Source organism: Chlorocebus sabaeus, chromosome 12 (assembly GCF_047675955.1).
Source record: "Chlorocebus sabaeus isolate Y175 chromosome 12, mChlSab1.0.hap1, whole genome shotgun sequence".
Classification (NCBI taxonomy): Eukaryota; Metazoa; Chordata; class Mammalia; order Primates; family Cercopithecidae; genus Chlorocebus; species Chlorocebus sabaeus.
This window is the reverse complement of record NC_132915.1, coordinates 94,913,447-94,925,512: the sequence shown is the minus strand read 5'-3', so window position 1 is coordinate 94,925,512 and position 12,066 is coordinate 94,913,447.

Here is a 12,066-nt window from a genome sequence, read left to right as displayed (position 1 = left end):
AGTTCGAGACCAGCCTGGCCAACATGGTGAAACCCCATTTCTACTAAAAATGCAAAAATTACCCGGATGTGGTGGCGGGCACCTGTAATCCCAGCTACTTAGGAGGCTGAGGCAGGAGAATCGCTTGAACCCGGGAGGTGGAGATTGCAATGAGCCGAGATCACGCCACCGCACTGCAGCCTGGGCAACATCTTCTCAAAAAAAGTAAAATGAAACAAAACAAAATAAAATAAAATAAAATAAAATAAAATAAAATAAAATAAAATAAAATAAAAAGCAGTCAAACAAAAGGAGATTTCCTCTGATCTTAAAAACAGAAGTATTTCATTCACAGCCTGGATAATTGAAGATCTGCATAGAAATCACCTAGGGCCTCGCCCTCCCTCACAACAGACTGGGATAGAGGGAAGGAGGGCCGGAGGTGGGCCCCTTGTCCACGAGAGGCTCCTCCCGCCCCATCCCCTTCCTCAGGAGGACGGCCTGCCCAGCGCAGGTCCGTTCTCCCCAGGTAAGACCCCGACATCTCTACAGGAACACCCACCTCCCTTCCCTGCAATCCACTCCAGCTGCTCACGGCCAGTCAAGGGGGGCGCTCTTCAGAGAGGAGCAAACGGCTTTGGGGAGAGCCTGAACTCCCACGTCCCAGGTGTGGCTTGCCAGGGAGCACAGAGGAAGGATGCAGGTTCTGAGAAGGAGGAGGCGCAGGAGGATGATGAGAGAGACAAGAGAGACAAGAGAGGCCACCCAGTGGCGGGCTGAGCGCAGGACCTGGCTGAGGCCTCCTGGGGAGGGGCAGAGGCAAACATGCTGCTGCTTCTAGGCTGCGCGGGAGGATACAAGCTCGGAAGGGGCTGCAAGGCAGGACTCGCTGAGGAGCAGTCATGTGGATGCCCTGCCTCTCACACGGCACACACTGACAACATGCAACTCACATGCAACACAACACACATGTACAATGCGCTTATACAACACTGACAACACACAATACACACAAACACACACAACCTATACAACACATACCCAATACATGCAACTCACAACACAATATGCATTTATAACACTCATGCAACACATAACCAATACATGCAACTCACAACACAACATGTACGTACAACACACTCATACACACATACAGCACACGTAATTCACATACAACACAACACGCACGTACAATGCACTCATACAGCACACACAACACACAACTCACATACAACATGCACATACAACACACTCATACGACACAACACTCATATAGCACACAACACACGCAACTCACAACACAACATGCACACACAACACTCACACAACATACACACAATACACGCAACTCACCACATACACATACAACCGACTCATACAGCTCACGTACAACACATGCAACTCACGTTCAACACAACATTCATCTACAGCACACACAACACACGCAACTAAATGCAACATTCACGTACTCACAACACAACATACACATACAATACACTCATACAACACATACAAGAAATGCAACTCACGCACAACACAACATGCACGTACAACACACTCACACAACATATAACACATACAACATACACAGTACATGCCACTCAACACAAATACATGTACAATGCACAAACAACACACAACACTTATACAACACACAACACGTGCAACTCACAAACACACGTACAACACACTCATACAACACACAACACTCACACAACATACACACAATACATGCAACTCATATACAACATACACATACACACAACACATAACATTCATACAGCATACAAAACATACAACTCACAAATACGTGTACAACACACTCATACAACACACAACACTCAAATATACAATAAATACAACTCAACACAATATGCATATACAACACACATACAACCCATGCAACTCACATACAACACAACACACTCACACAACACATTCATACAACACACACTGTATAGATTCTAAGTATGAAATAGAAAACACTACACGCGCGGTTTCTAAAGTATGATGAGTTTTTTCAAGAAGGTCGTCCAACATCCAAACTGGTACCATGTCCTCATTTTCAGCTGCTGTTCAGATTCAAGCATTTTTATCATCTGCTCTATGAATTATAATAATACAGCATAAACCCATTTTTCATTGTACACCCACTTTGGTGTGGGGTGCTCCAAAACAGGGGCCAGGAGCCTCAGAGTCATCCCTCGGAACAAAACACAACCCACACTCAGAGGCCAGGAAGGGAACTCGGGGGGCGACACACACTCTCTCATCTGCAGAGCTCTGCTTCAATTACTTCACACGGAACCAGGGCTGGAACGGGGTTGGTGAGGGTACAGACATGGCAAACTGAAAAGAAACTGGCAGGTGGAGAAAGATGGGCCAAAATCCAAGGAAAAATGCTGAACACTTTCCACAAATAGTTCACACGACAGATGATACTCGGGCTACTGAAAGTTTATTGAGAGGGGTCTTGTTCCAAAGAAAAAGTTCTCTCCCAAGGTTATGGAAGATTCACAGCAGACACCTGCCCCCAACACACCATCTGCGGAGGGCCTATGAGTCAAAAAGAAGGTAAGACGGAAGTAAGGGTGCAGGGGGAGGAGAGCGGGAGGGGACCGAGAACTCGGAACCAAGTGAAGTGATGGGCGGACACTGAATGCCTGACTCCAGGGTTATCACCTCAGAAAACAAGTCTGTTGAAGTCCGTAGTAACAGTGTTAGTGGTTTCACTGAACCTGCACTCAACACTGGAGAACCTCCCTGTGTTATGAAGACGATCTGAAAAATAACATTAATTCACAATGTAGAGTGACGATTCAGCCACAGAAAATAAAACTGATATAATCCACTGCAAGTCACACTGTGTCTTTCTTGAAGGCTGGTTTATGATCAGAAAAGAGGCAGCTTGAGATCTAAAATACTGAAACTGGCAGACACCTCGTTTCCCTGAATTCTCACAACGTGGCACCAGCTAGGGTAAGTCAGAGTGGCTTTCAGAGCTTCCAGAACAGCAGAACAGATCAATCATAAATATGCAAAAGTGATCTGAAGACAGAATTAATATTCCACGTTTTGGCTTAAACTAGTCATGTGATTTCCAATAAGTGGGAAACATTCACACCAATTTTTATAAGAAAATTCAATGTGAACACATAGTACAGAACACTATCTTTGTTTTGGAGTTTATTTATTTAATATGACAATTTCAATTGTCTTTAGGGATTCCTGATATTGAATGCTCATCTTTATTAATGATGAGCTACCTATTTTCTGACTAAGGAAACGGAAAGTTATCACTGCCTAACAGCAATGCTCAAAACAGCCTGTATGAAAGGGAAAGGTATGTCGGTGCGCCCACACATGCATACACATGCATACACATACCTACACATGTACACACACGTGTACATATATGCACACACATACACGTGTATGCACGTGCACACGTGCATGCACATGTACACATGTGTGCCTGGTACACATACATGCACACATATGCACGTACATGCATACACACACATGTATGCACATACACGTACACACATACACACAGACATATACACACGTACACATGCACGCACACATGCATATACACGTGCACATGGGCACACGTACACACACATACACGTGTATATACACATGCACACACATGCATGTGTACATGCATACGTAAGTATCATCTCAGGTATGTGGATTCAAAATTCTGATGCAAACAAGAATAATCACAAAACAGGGAAGGGTGTCAACAAGTGAGAATTGAGATGGAAGTTCTGGAATGTTCCAGAGACGATATGGGGGAGGTCCACACATCACATAAACATCTTACCATTTTAAACGTGACCATTCCTGCCAACATCGGCCTGGATTAAGATGATTTCATTTACATAAGGAACAGGGAATATAATACTTGTTCTAATGAGGTTGTCTAATCATTAGATTATTTTCACAATTATAAGTAATCACTAAATAACTTCCTCTCAAGGGTCTAAAAATAAAAATAAGATAACAAAAGAAAGTCACAGTCCTGACAGTTTTATCATGCAAATCACAGCTGTGAAAATAAAGCATGGTTTTGAGACTATGCCCTCCTCAAAAATCCTTCATGGAATTTTGTACCAGTAATGGCTGGTAATTAATTGTTATTCCAGGTGGAAAAGTATATCATTTGGGGTATATGAAGTAAGCATGTAAAGAGAAATGACCACACACACCTGAAACCAGGTCTCATTTCACAACAGTTTCCTACTTTAGATTTGCTTAATTTACTTCATGAGGTGCCTCCAGGAGAGAAAGCAGAGCTGGGATCTGCCCCGAGGCTGCTTCGGGAAGAGCTGGGTGGGCACCAAGCCCCTCTACAGAGGGCTGAGCTGCGTGGCTATGACCCCATCACTGCGGCTCCCCAAGCGTGTGTCCCTGTGTGTCACGCAAACCCCTGCCACACAGGTGACACACGTCACACACCTGACACAGGCTCAGCACACAGGGAGCGATCAGTAAGTGGTGACTAGAGAGAAGCGACGGCCTTCAGCGTGGACGGAGAAAACAGGCCACAGACTCACAGAGGAAACGCCACAGATCCACAGACGGAAAAAACACCACAGACGCATGGACGGAGGAAACAGACCACAGACGCACGGAGCGAAGAAAACCACCACAGACGCACAGAGGGAAGAAAAGCGCCACAGACACACACATGGAGAAAACGCCACAGATGCACGGACGAAAGAAACGCCACTGACACACGGACAGAGGAAATGCCTCAGACGCATGGACGGAGGAAACGCGCCACAGAGGAACGCACGGAGAAAACAGGCCACAGACGCACGAACGGAGGAAATGTGCCACTGCGGCACGCACGGAGAAAACAGGCCAGAGACGCAGGAACGGAGGAAATGTGCCACTGCGACACGCACGGAGAAAACAGGCCACAGACGCACGGACGGAGGAAACAAGGCAGAGACGAGCACACACCAGTGTGGAACATGGGACAGGAACGTCCCGGCCATGCAGCGTCCACTCCCACTAGGGACTTCCCACCCCAGAGCACTCAGGATGGCTGTGGAGCTCCTGCCACCCACCCCACAGGTGAAGCTGGGGAGCCAGAGATGAGCAGGTTCACGTCCATCAAATGTGGCTGCAATCCCTGTAATAACTGGAGGTCACCATTAAACAGAAGGGCACTTCACTTAGAATAAAAGCACTCTGCACAAAAGAACTAAAGATTATCTGGAGACCGCTTAGAAACCATCACAATCATTCTTGCTAGTGACAGCGAAGCTTTAAGAGTGGTCACTTTTCCTCTAGAAACGCCACAGAGGTGATTCCTGGAACTCAGTTAGAATATTTCTTTCCCAGAAACCACACAACCAAAAATTTAATAATGCCGTCTCTTGACCAGAAAGATTCAGATTTCTGATGAAACTAAACCCTGGCCAGCCTCCTGATTCTGGAAGATGCTATACAGAAAAGCTGTAAAGGGGTTGCATTTCTTTTGTCGTCCATGACACACATAAAAAAAAATTTAAATATACAAAAAATGTAGGAATTGTACAGTGAGTACCCATGTATCTACCCCTGGATCACAGATTAGATTTTAAATGTAAAGTTCTAAAGGTTCCCAGCTAAGGAAATGTGCAGTGTAAGCCTCTACCTGGTTAGAACCAAGGGGAATGCAATGAGCTTTCCCCGGCCTTGCTGCTCAGCTGGGAGGGGCTGCTACAGCTCGGCCACCCCACCCCAGAGCACCCAGGATGGCTGTGGAGTTCCTGCCACACACCCCAGAGGCGAGGCTGGATCGATCCCCAATCGTGGTGTTAAGAGTGAGCCAGCCAGGCGCGGTGTCTCAAGCCTGTAATCCCAGCACTTTGGGAGGCCGAGACGGGCGAATCACGAAGTCAAGAAATTGAGATCATCCTGGCTAACACGTTGAAACTCGGTCTCTACTAAAAAAAATACAAAAAACTAGCCGGGCAAGGTGGTAGGCTCCTGTAGTCCCAGCTACTCCAGAGGCTGAGGCAGGAGAATGGCATAAACCCGGGAGACGGAGCTTGCAGTGAGCTGAGATCTGGCCACCGCACTCTAGCCTGGGCGACAGAGCGAGACTCCATCTCAAAAAACAAAAAACAAACAAACAAACAAAAAAAGAGTGAACCAGCCTTTAGAGGCCATGTGGTCTATACTTGAATAAAAAATGTTCCAGGAAACCAAAGATTCCAATGCCTGCGATGAATTCCTAACCATTTGAAACCCAGGCTCTTCATCTATATAAAGAGAACAATGCTCTCTCCTGGGAAAGCATTTCAGAAGGACGAAAAAGGATCCACATGAGAGCAGCTGAAAACTACAAGGCACCCTGCAATTATAAGATTTTTTCTATATCTTTGTTTCAAGGAATGTCAACATTCTAAATATTACACTTCATCCCACATCACCTTTCAGGAGCAAATCATAACGATCAAAACTATCAGCAGAATCCCTACCAGCTCAGTCGCCGCATGCTTCTTCTCGCTGCATGAGAATTCCTGCAGAACGATGGGACCATCCAAGAATGGCTTCCTGCCATCATGTGCCCATACTCCTTCCCCAGAGAGCTATTCCTGTACTCATGGGGCATGGGAAACCTGTATAACGCCACCAGAAAGTCCTTGTTTGACTTACACACTTCCCAGAAGGGCTGATTTTATCCAGAATCCGAACTGTTTCAAACACTAAACCTAAGAAATCATCAAGAAACCAAGGAAATGTAAGGCCATCTCCTGCCCCGGGTGCATGGCTACTAGGGGAGAAATAGAAAATGAGACATGAAAGAAAACTTTTAAGATATTCAGACCATCACTGGATGATTCCAGGAACCGATTACAGATCATTGCTCTTCCTAATAACAGGAAAGAAATTCTAAAATTCCAACAGGCATGGTGAGTCCCTCACTTGCATGAAATCAAAATAATAATCCATCACTATCTTCAAAAGGACAAAAGAAAATCTCTACTTCCTCTTCATATTAATTTGTGTACAAATAACTTAAGTGAGAAAATCTTATTGTCTGGACTGTGATATCAATAGCAAAATAACCCCAAGCTTCCCAATTAAAAGATATAGACGGGCTGAGTGGATTTAAAAGAAGAAAAACCAACTATATACTGTCTACAAAAAACTCACTTCAGCTGTAAAGACACACATAGGCTAAATGTGAAGGGATGGAAAAACACGTTCCACATTAATGGAACTCAAAAGTGAGCAAAAGTAGCTATATTTATTTCAGACCAATCACAATTTAAGTCAAAAACTGTAAAAAGGAGACAAAAACGTAATTATGTAATAGAGAGATCAACATAGCAAGAGGATATAACAATTACGAGTATATGTGTACCCAACAACAAAGCACCCAGATATATAAAGCAAATATTAGTAGATCTAAATAGAGAGAGAGGTAGGGCGTGGTGACTCATGCCAGTAATACCAGCACTTTGGGGGGTGGAGGCAGGTGGATCACCTGAGGTCAGGAGTTCAAGACTAGCCTGGCCAACATAGTGAAACCCCGTCTCTACTAACAAAAAAAATTAGCCCAGCATAGTGGCACATGCCTGTAATCCCAGCTACTTGGGAGGCTGAGGCAGGAGAATCACTTGAACTCAGGAGGTGGAGTTTGCAATGAGTTGAGATTGCACCTCTGCACTCCAGCCTAGGCAACAAGAACAAAACTCCATCTCAAATACATATATATATACACACACACTATCATATATATATATATATATATATATATATGTATGTATGTATAGAGAGAGAGAAAGAGAGAGAGAGAGACACCAACACAACGATAATGGTAGGGGTTTCAAAATCCCACTGTCAGCACTGAAGATCATCTAGACAGAAAAAAACAACAAAATATCAAGTTGAAAGTACAGCGTAGACCAAATGGACGTAACAGACATTTAGAGAACATTTCATCCAACAGATACAAAATGCACATTCTTCTCCTCAGCACATAGAACATTCTCTAGAATCAACCACATGCTAGGCTACAAAAGAAGTCTCAATACATTTTTTTAAAATTGAGATAACATCTAGGATATTCTCAGACTGTAACAGAATAAAGCTATAAATCAGCAACAAGGAACAGACACTTCTCAAAAGAAGACATTTACGCAGCTAATAGACACATGAAAAAATGCTCATAATCACTCGCCATCAGAGAAATGCAAATCAAAACCACAATGAGATACCATCTCACACCAGTTAGAATGGTGATCATTAAAAAGTCAGGAAACAACAGGTGCTGGAGAGGATGTGGAGAAATAGGAACACTTTTACACTGTTGGTGGGACTGTAAACTAGTACAACCATTGTGGAACAGTGTGGCCATTCCTCAAGGATCTAGAACTAGAAATGCCATTTGGCCCAGCAATCCCATTACTGGGTATATACCCAAAGGATTATAAATCATGCTGCTATAAAGACACATGCACACGTATGTTTATTGTGGCACTATTCACAATAGCAAAGACTTGGAACCAACCCAAATGTCCATCAATGACAGACTGGATTAAGAAAATGTGGCACATATACACCATGGTACACTATGCAGCCATAAAAAAGGATGAGTTCATGTCCTTTGTAGGGACATGGATGCAGCTTGAAACCATCATTCTCAGCAAACTATCAAAAGGACAGAAAACTAAACACCACATGTTCTCACTCATAGGTGGGAAATGAACAGTGAGATCACTTGGACACAGGAAGGGGAACATCACACACTGGGGCCAGTTGTGGGGTGAGGGGAGGGGGGAAGGATAGCATTAGGAGATATACCTAATGTAAATGACGAGTTAATGGGTGCAGCACACCAACGTGGCACATGTATACATATGTAACAAACCTGTACATTGTGCACATGTACCCTAGAACGTAAAGTTCAATAAACAAACAAAAAACAAATCAACAACAAGGAGAACTTTCAAAACTGTATAAATACTTAGAAATTAAACAATATGCCCCTGAATAGCCAATGGGTCAATGAAGTTATTAAGAAGGAAATTTAAGGCCGGGCACGGTGGCTCGAGCCTGTAATCCCAGCACTTTGGGAGGCCGAGACGGGCGGATCACGAGGTCAGCAGATCGAGACCATCCTGGCTAACACGGTGAAACCCCGTCTCTACTAAAATACAAAAAAAATTAGCCGGGCGAGGTGGCGGGTGCCTGTACTCCCAGCTACTTGGGAGGCTGAGGCAGGAGAATGGCGTGAACTCGGGAGGCGAGGCTTGCAGTGAGCTGAGATCCGGCCACTGCACTCCAGCCTTTGCAACAGAGCCAGACTCCGTCTCAAAAAAAAAAAAAAAAGAAAAAACAAAAAAAAAGAAGGAAATTTAAAAATTTCTTGAAATAATTGAAAACAGAAACACAACGTATCAAAGCCTATGGTATACAGCAAAAGCAGTATTAAGAGGAAAGTTTATAACAATAAACTCCTACATTTAAAAAACAGATTTAAAATAAACAACCTAACAATGAACTGCAATGAGCTAGAAGAGCAAGAACAAATCAAATCCAAAAGTGGTAGAAGAAAAGAAATAACAAAGATCAAAGAGGAAGTAAATAATATGGAAACTAACAAATACAAAAGATGAAGAAAAAAATGTTGGTTTTTTGAAAAGATAAATAAAGTAGACAAACCATTAGCTACACTAAGAAAAAAAAAAGGCCGGGCGCGGTGGCTCAAGCCTGTAATCCCAGCACTTTGGGAGGCCGAGACGGGTGGATCACGAGGTCAGGAGATCGAGACCATCCTGGCTAACACAGTGAAACCCCGTCTCTACTAAAAAATACAAAAAAAAAAAATAGCCGGGCGAGGTGGCGGGCGCCTATAGTCCCAGCTACTCGGGAGGCTGAGGCAGGAGAATGGCGAAAACCCGGGAGGCGGAGCTTGCAGTGAGCTGAGATCCGGCCACTGCACTCCAGCCTGGGTGACAGAGCGAGACTCCGTCTCCAAAAAAAAAAAAAAAAAGAAAGAAATCCCAAATAAATAAAATTAGAAACAAAAAAGGAGAATTACAGTTGATACCATAGAAATACAAGGGATCATTAGAGACTATTTTTAACAACTGTATGTCAGCACACTGGAAAACCTAGAGGAAATGGATAAATTCCTGGATATGTACAACCTACCAAGATGGAATCAAGAAGAAACGGAAATCCTAAACGGACCAATAATGAGTAACATGTATGACTATGTAATAATAAAATGTCTCCCAACAAAGAAAACCCCAGAACTAGGTGGCTTCACAGCTGAATTCTACAAATTTTTATTTCAATCCTTCTCAAACTATTCCAAAAATATTGAAGAGGAGGGAATTCTGCCAAGTTCGTTCTTCCTGGCCAACATTACCCTGATACCAAAATAAGACAAGGACACAATAAAAAGAGAAAACTATAGGTCAATATCCCTGATGAACACAGATGCAAAAATCCTCAACAAAATACTAACAAACTGAATCCAACAGTAAATCAAAAAGATTATATGCCATGATCAAGTGGGATTTATCCCAGGATGCAAGGATTGCTCAACAAACACAAATCAATAAACACGTTACCTCACATCAACAGAATTAAGGACAAAAACCATATCATTTCGATAGATACAGAAAAAGCATTTGATAAAATTCAACGTTGCTTCATGATAAAAAGTCTCAACAAACTAGGCGCTGAAGGAAACATACCTCAACACAATAAAGGCCATATGTGACAAACCCACAGCCAACATAATGGTGAATGGGGAAACACTAAGAGCTTTCTCTCTGACATCTGTAACAAGACAAGGACGCCCACTTGTGCCACTCCTATTCAACATAGCACTGAACGTCCTAGTCAAGAGCTGTTAGGCAAGAGAAAGAAATCAAGGGCACCGAAAGTGGAAAGGAGGAACTCTAATTGTTTGTTTGCAGACAATATGCTCTTATATATTTAAAAAAAAAAAAAGACTCCAGCAAAAATCTCTTTGAACCGATAAACACATTCAGTAAAGTTACAGAATACAAAATCAACATATAAAATCACTAGCATTTCTATAGACCAACAATGAGCCAGTGGAAAAAGAAATCAAGAAAGCAATCCCATCTAGCTACAAAAATATAAAATAAAAATAAAAATACCTCAGAAGAAGTCTAACCAAGAGGGTTAAAGATCTCTATGAGGAAAATGATATTCTACCCTCTGAAGGTAGAACAGTGGAACCTAGAGACAGGAAAGGGCGGCGGGAAGGCAGAAAGGGAGAGGTTGGCTAATGGATACAAAATTACATCTAGATAGTAAAAATGAGGTTTAGTGTGCTATAGCCTTGTAGGGTGACTGTAGTTTATAATTTATTGTATATTTTTAAGCAGCTAGAAGAGAGGATTTTAAATATTCCCAGCATTAAGAAATGACAAATGATTGAGAAGATGGACATGCTAATTACCGTGATTTGCTAATTACACATGATAAACATGTATTGAAATATCACACTGTATGCCATGGATATGTACCATAATGTGTCCATTAAAAATAATAATTGTTAAAAACCCAAAGGCCATTTCTCATTTGTCCTATGTCAATGTTGTGGTCCACTGGTGGAGACCTAGCCATTTGCAAGTAAGACTATAGTCACTTGAGGTGAAAGCAAATGAATCATCACAAAAACTACCACTGGCACCAAGTCTTCTTTCCAGAATTTCCTGGCCACAGCAGTGCCACAGTCACTGTGGGCAGGAAAGACACACTAGCCACCAAGTTTCAACCCCAGTACAGTTGATGCTTTTATTTCTTTGGTTTGGAAAAAGTGTGTGTTCATAACTTACATTTACTCCAACTGTCCCCTTGCTTAAATAGCTCCTTAAGGATAACTTCCTCTTACTAAATTCCAACAGCTTCCGAGCACCCATTATATTCTCCAAAGTAAATAAAAAGAGAAAATGTGTTGAAAGCCTGATAATGTTCACTTAAGAATCCAGCATGATGTACCGCTTGAAATGGCCACTCCACCTTGTTCCTTTACATGACTTTTAAAGTAGCCCCAGTTATTACACATAATTGAAGCCATAATTTCTGCAA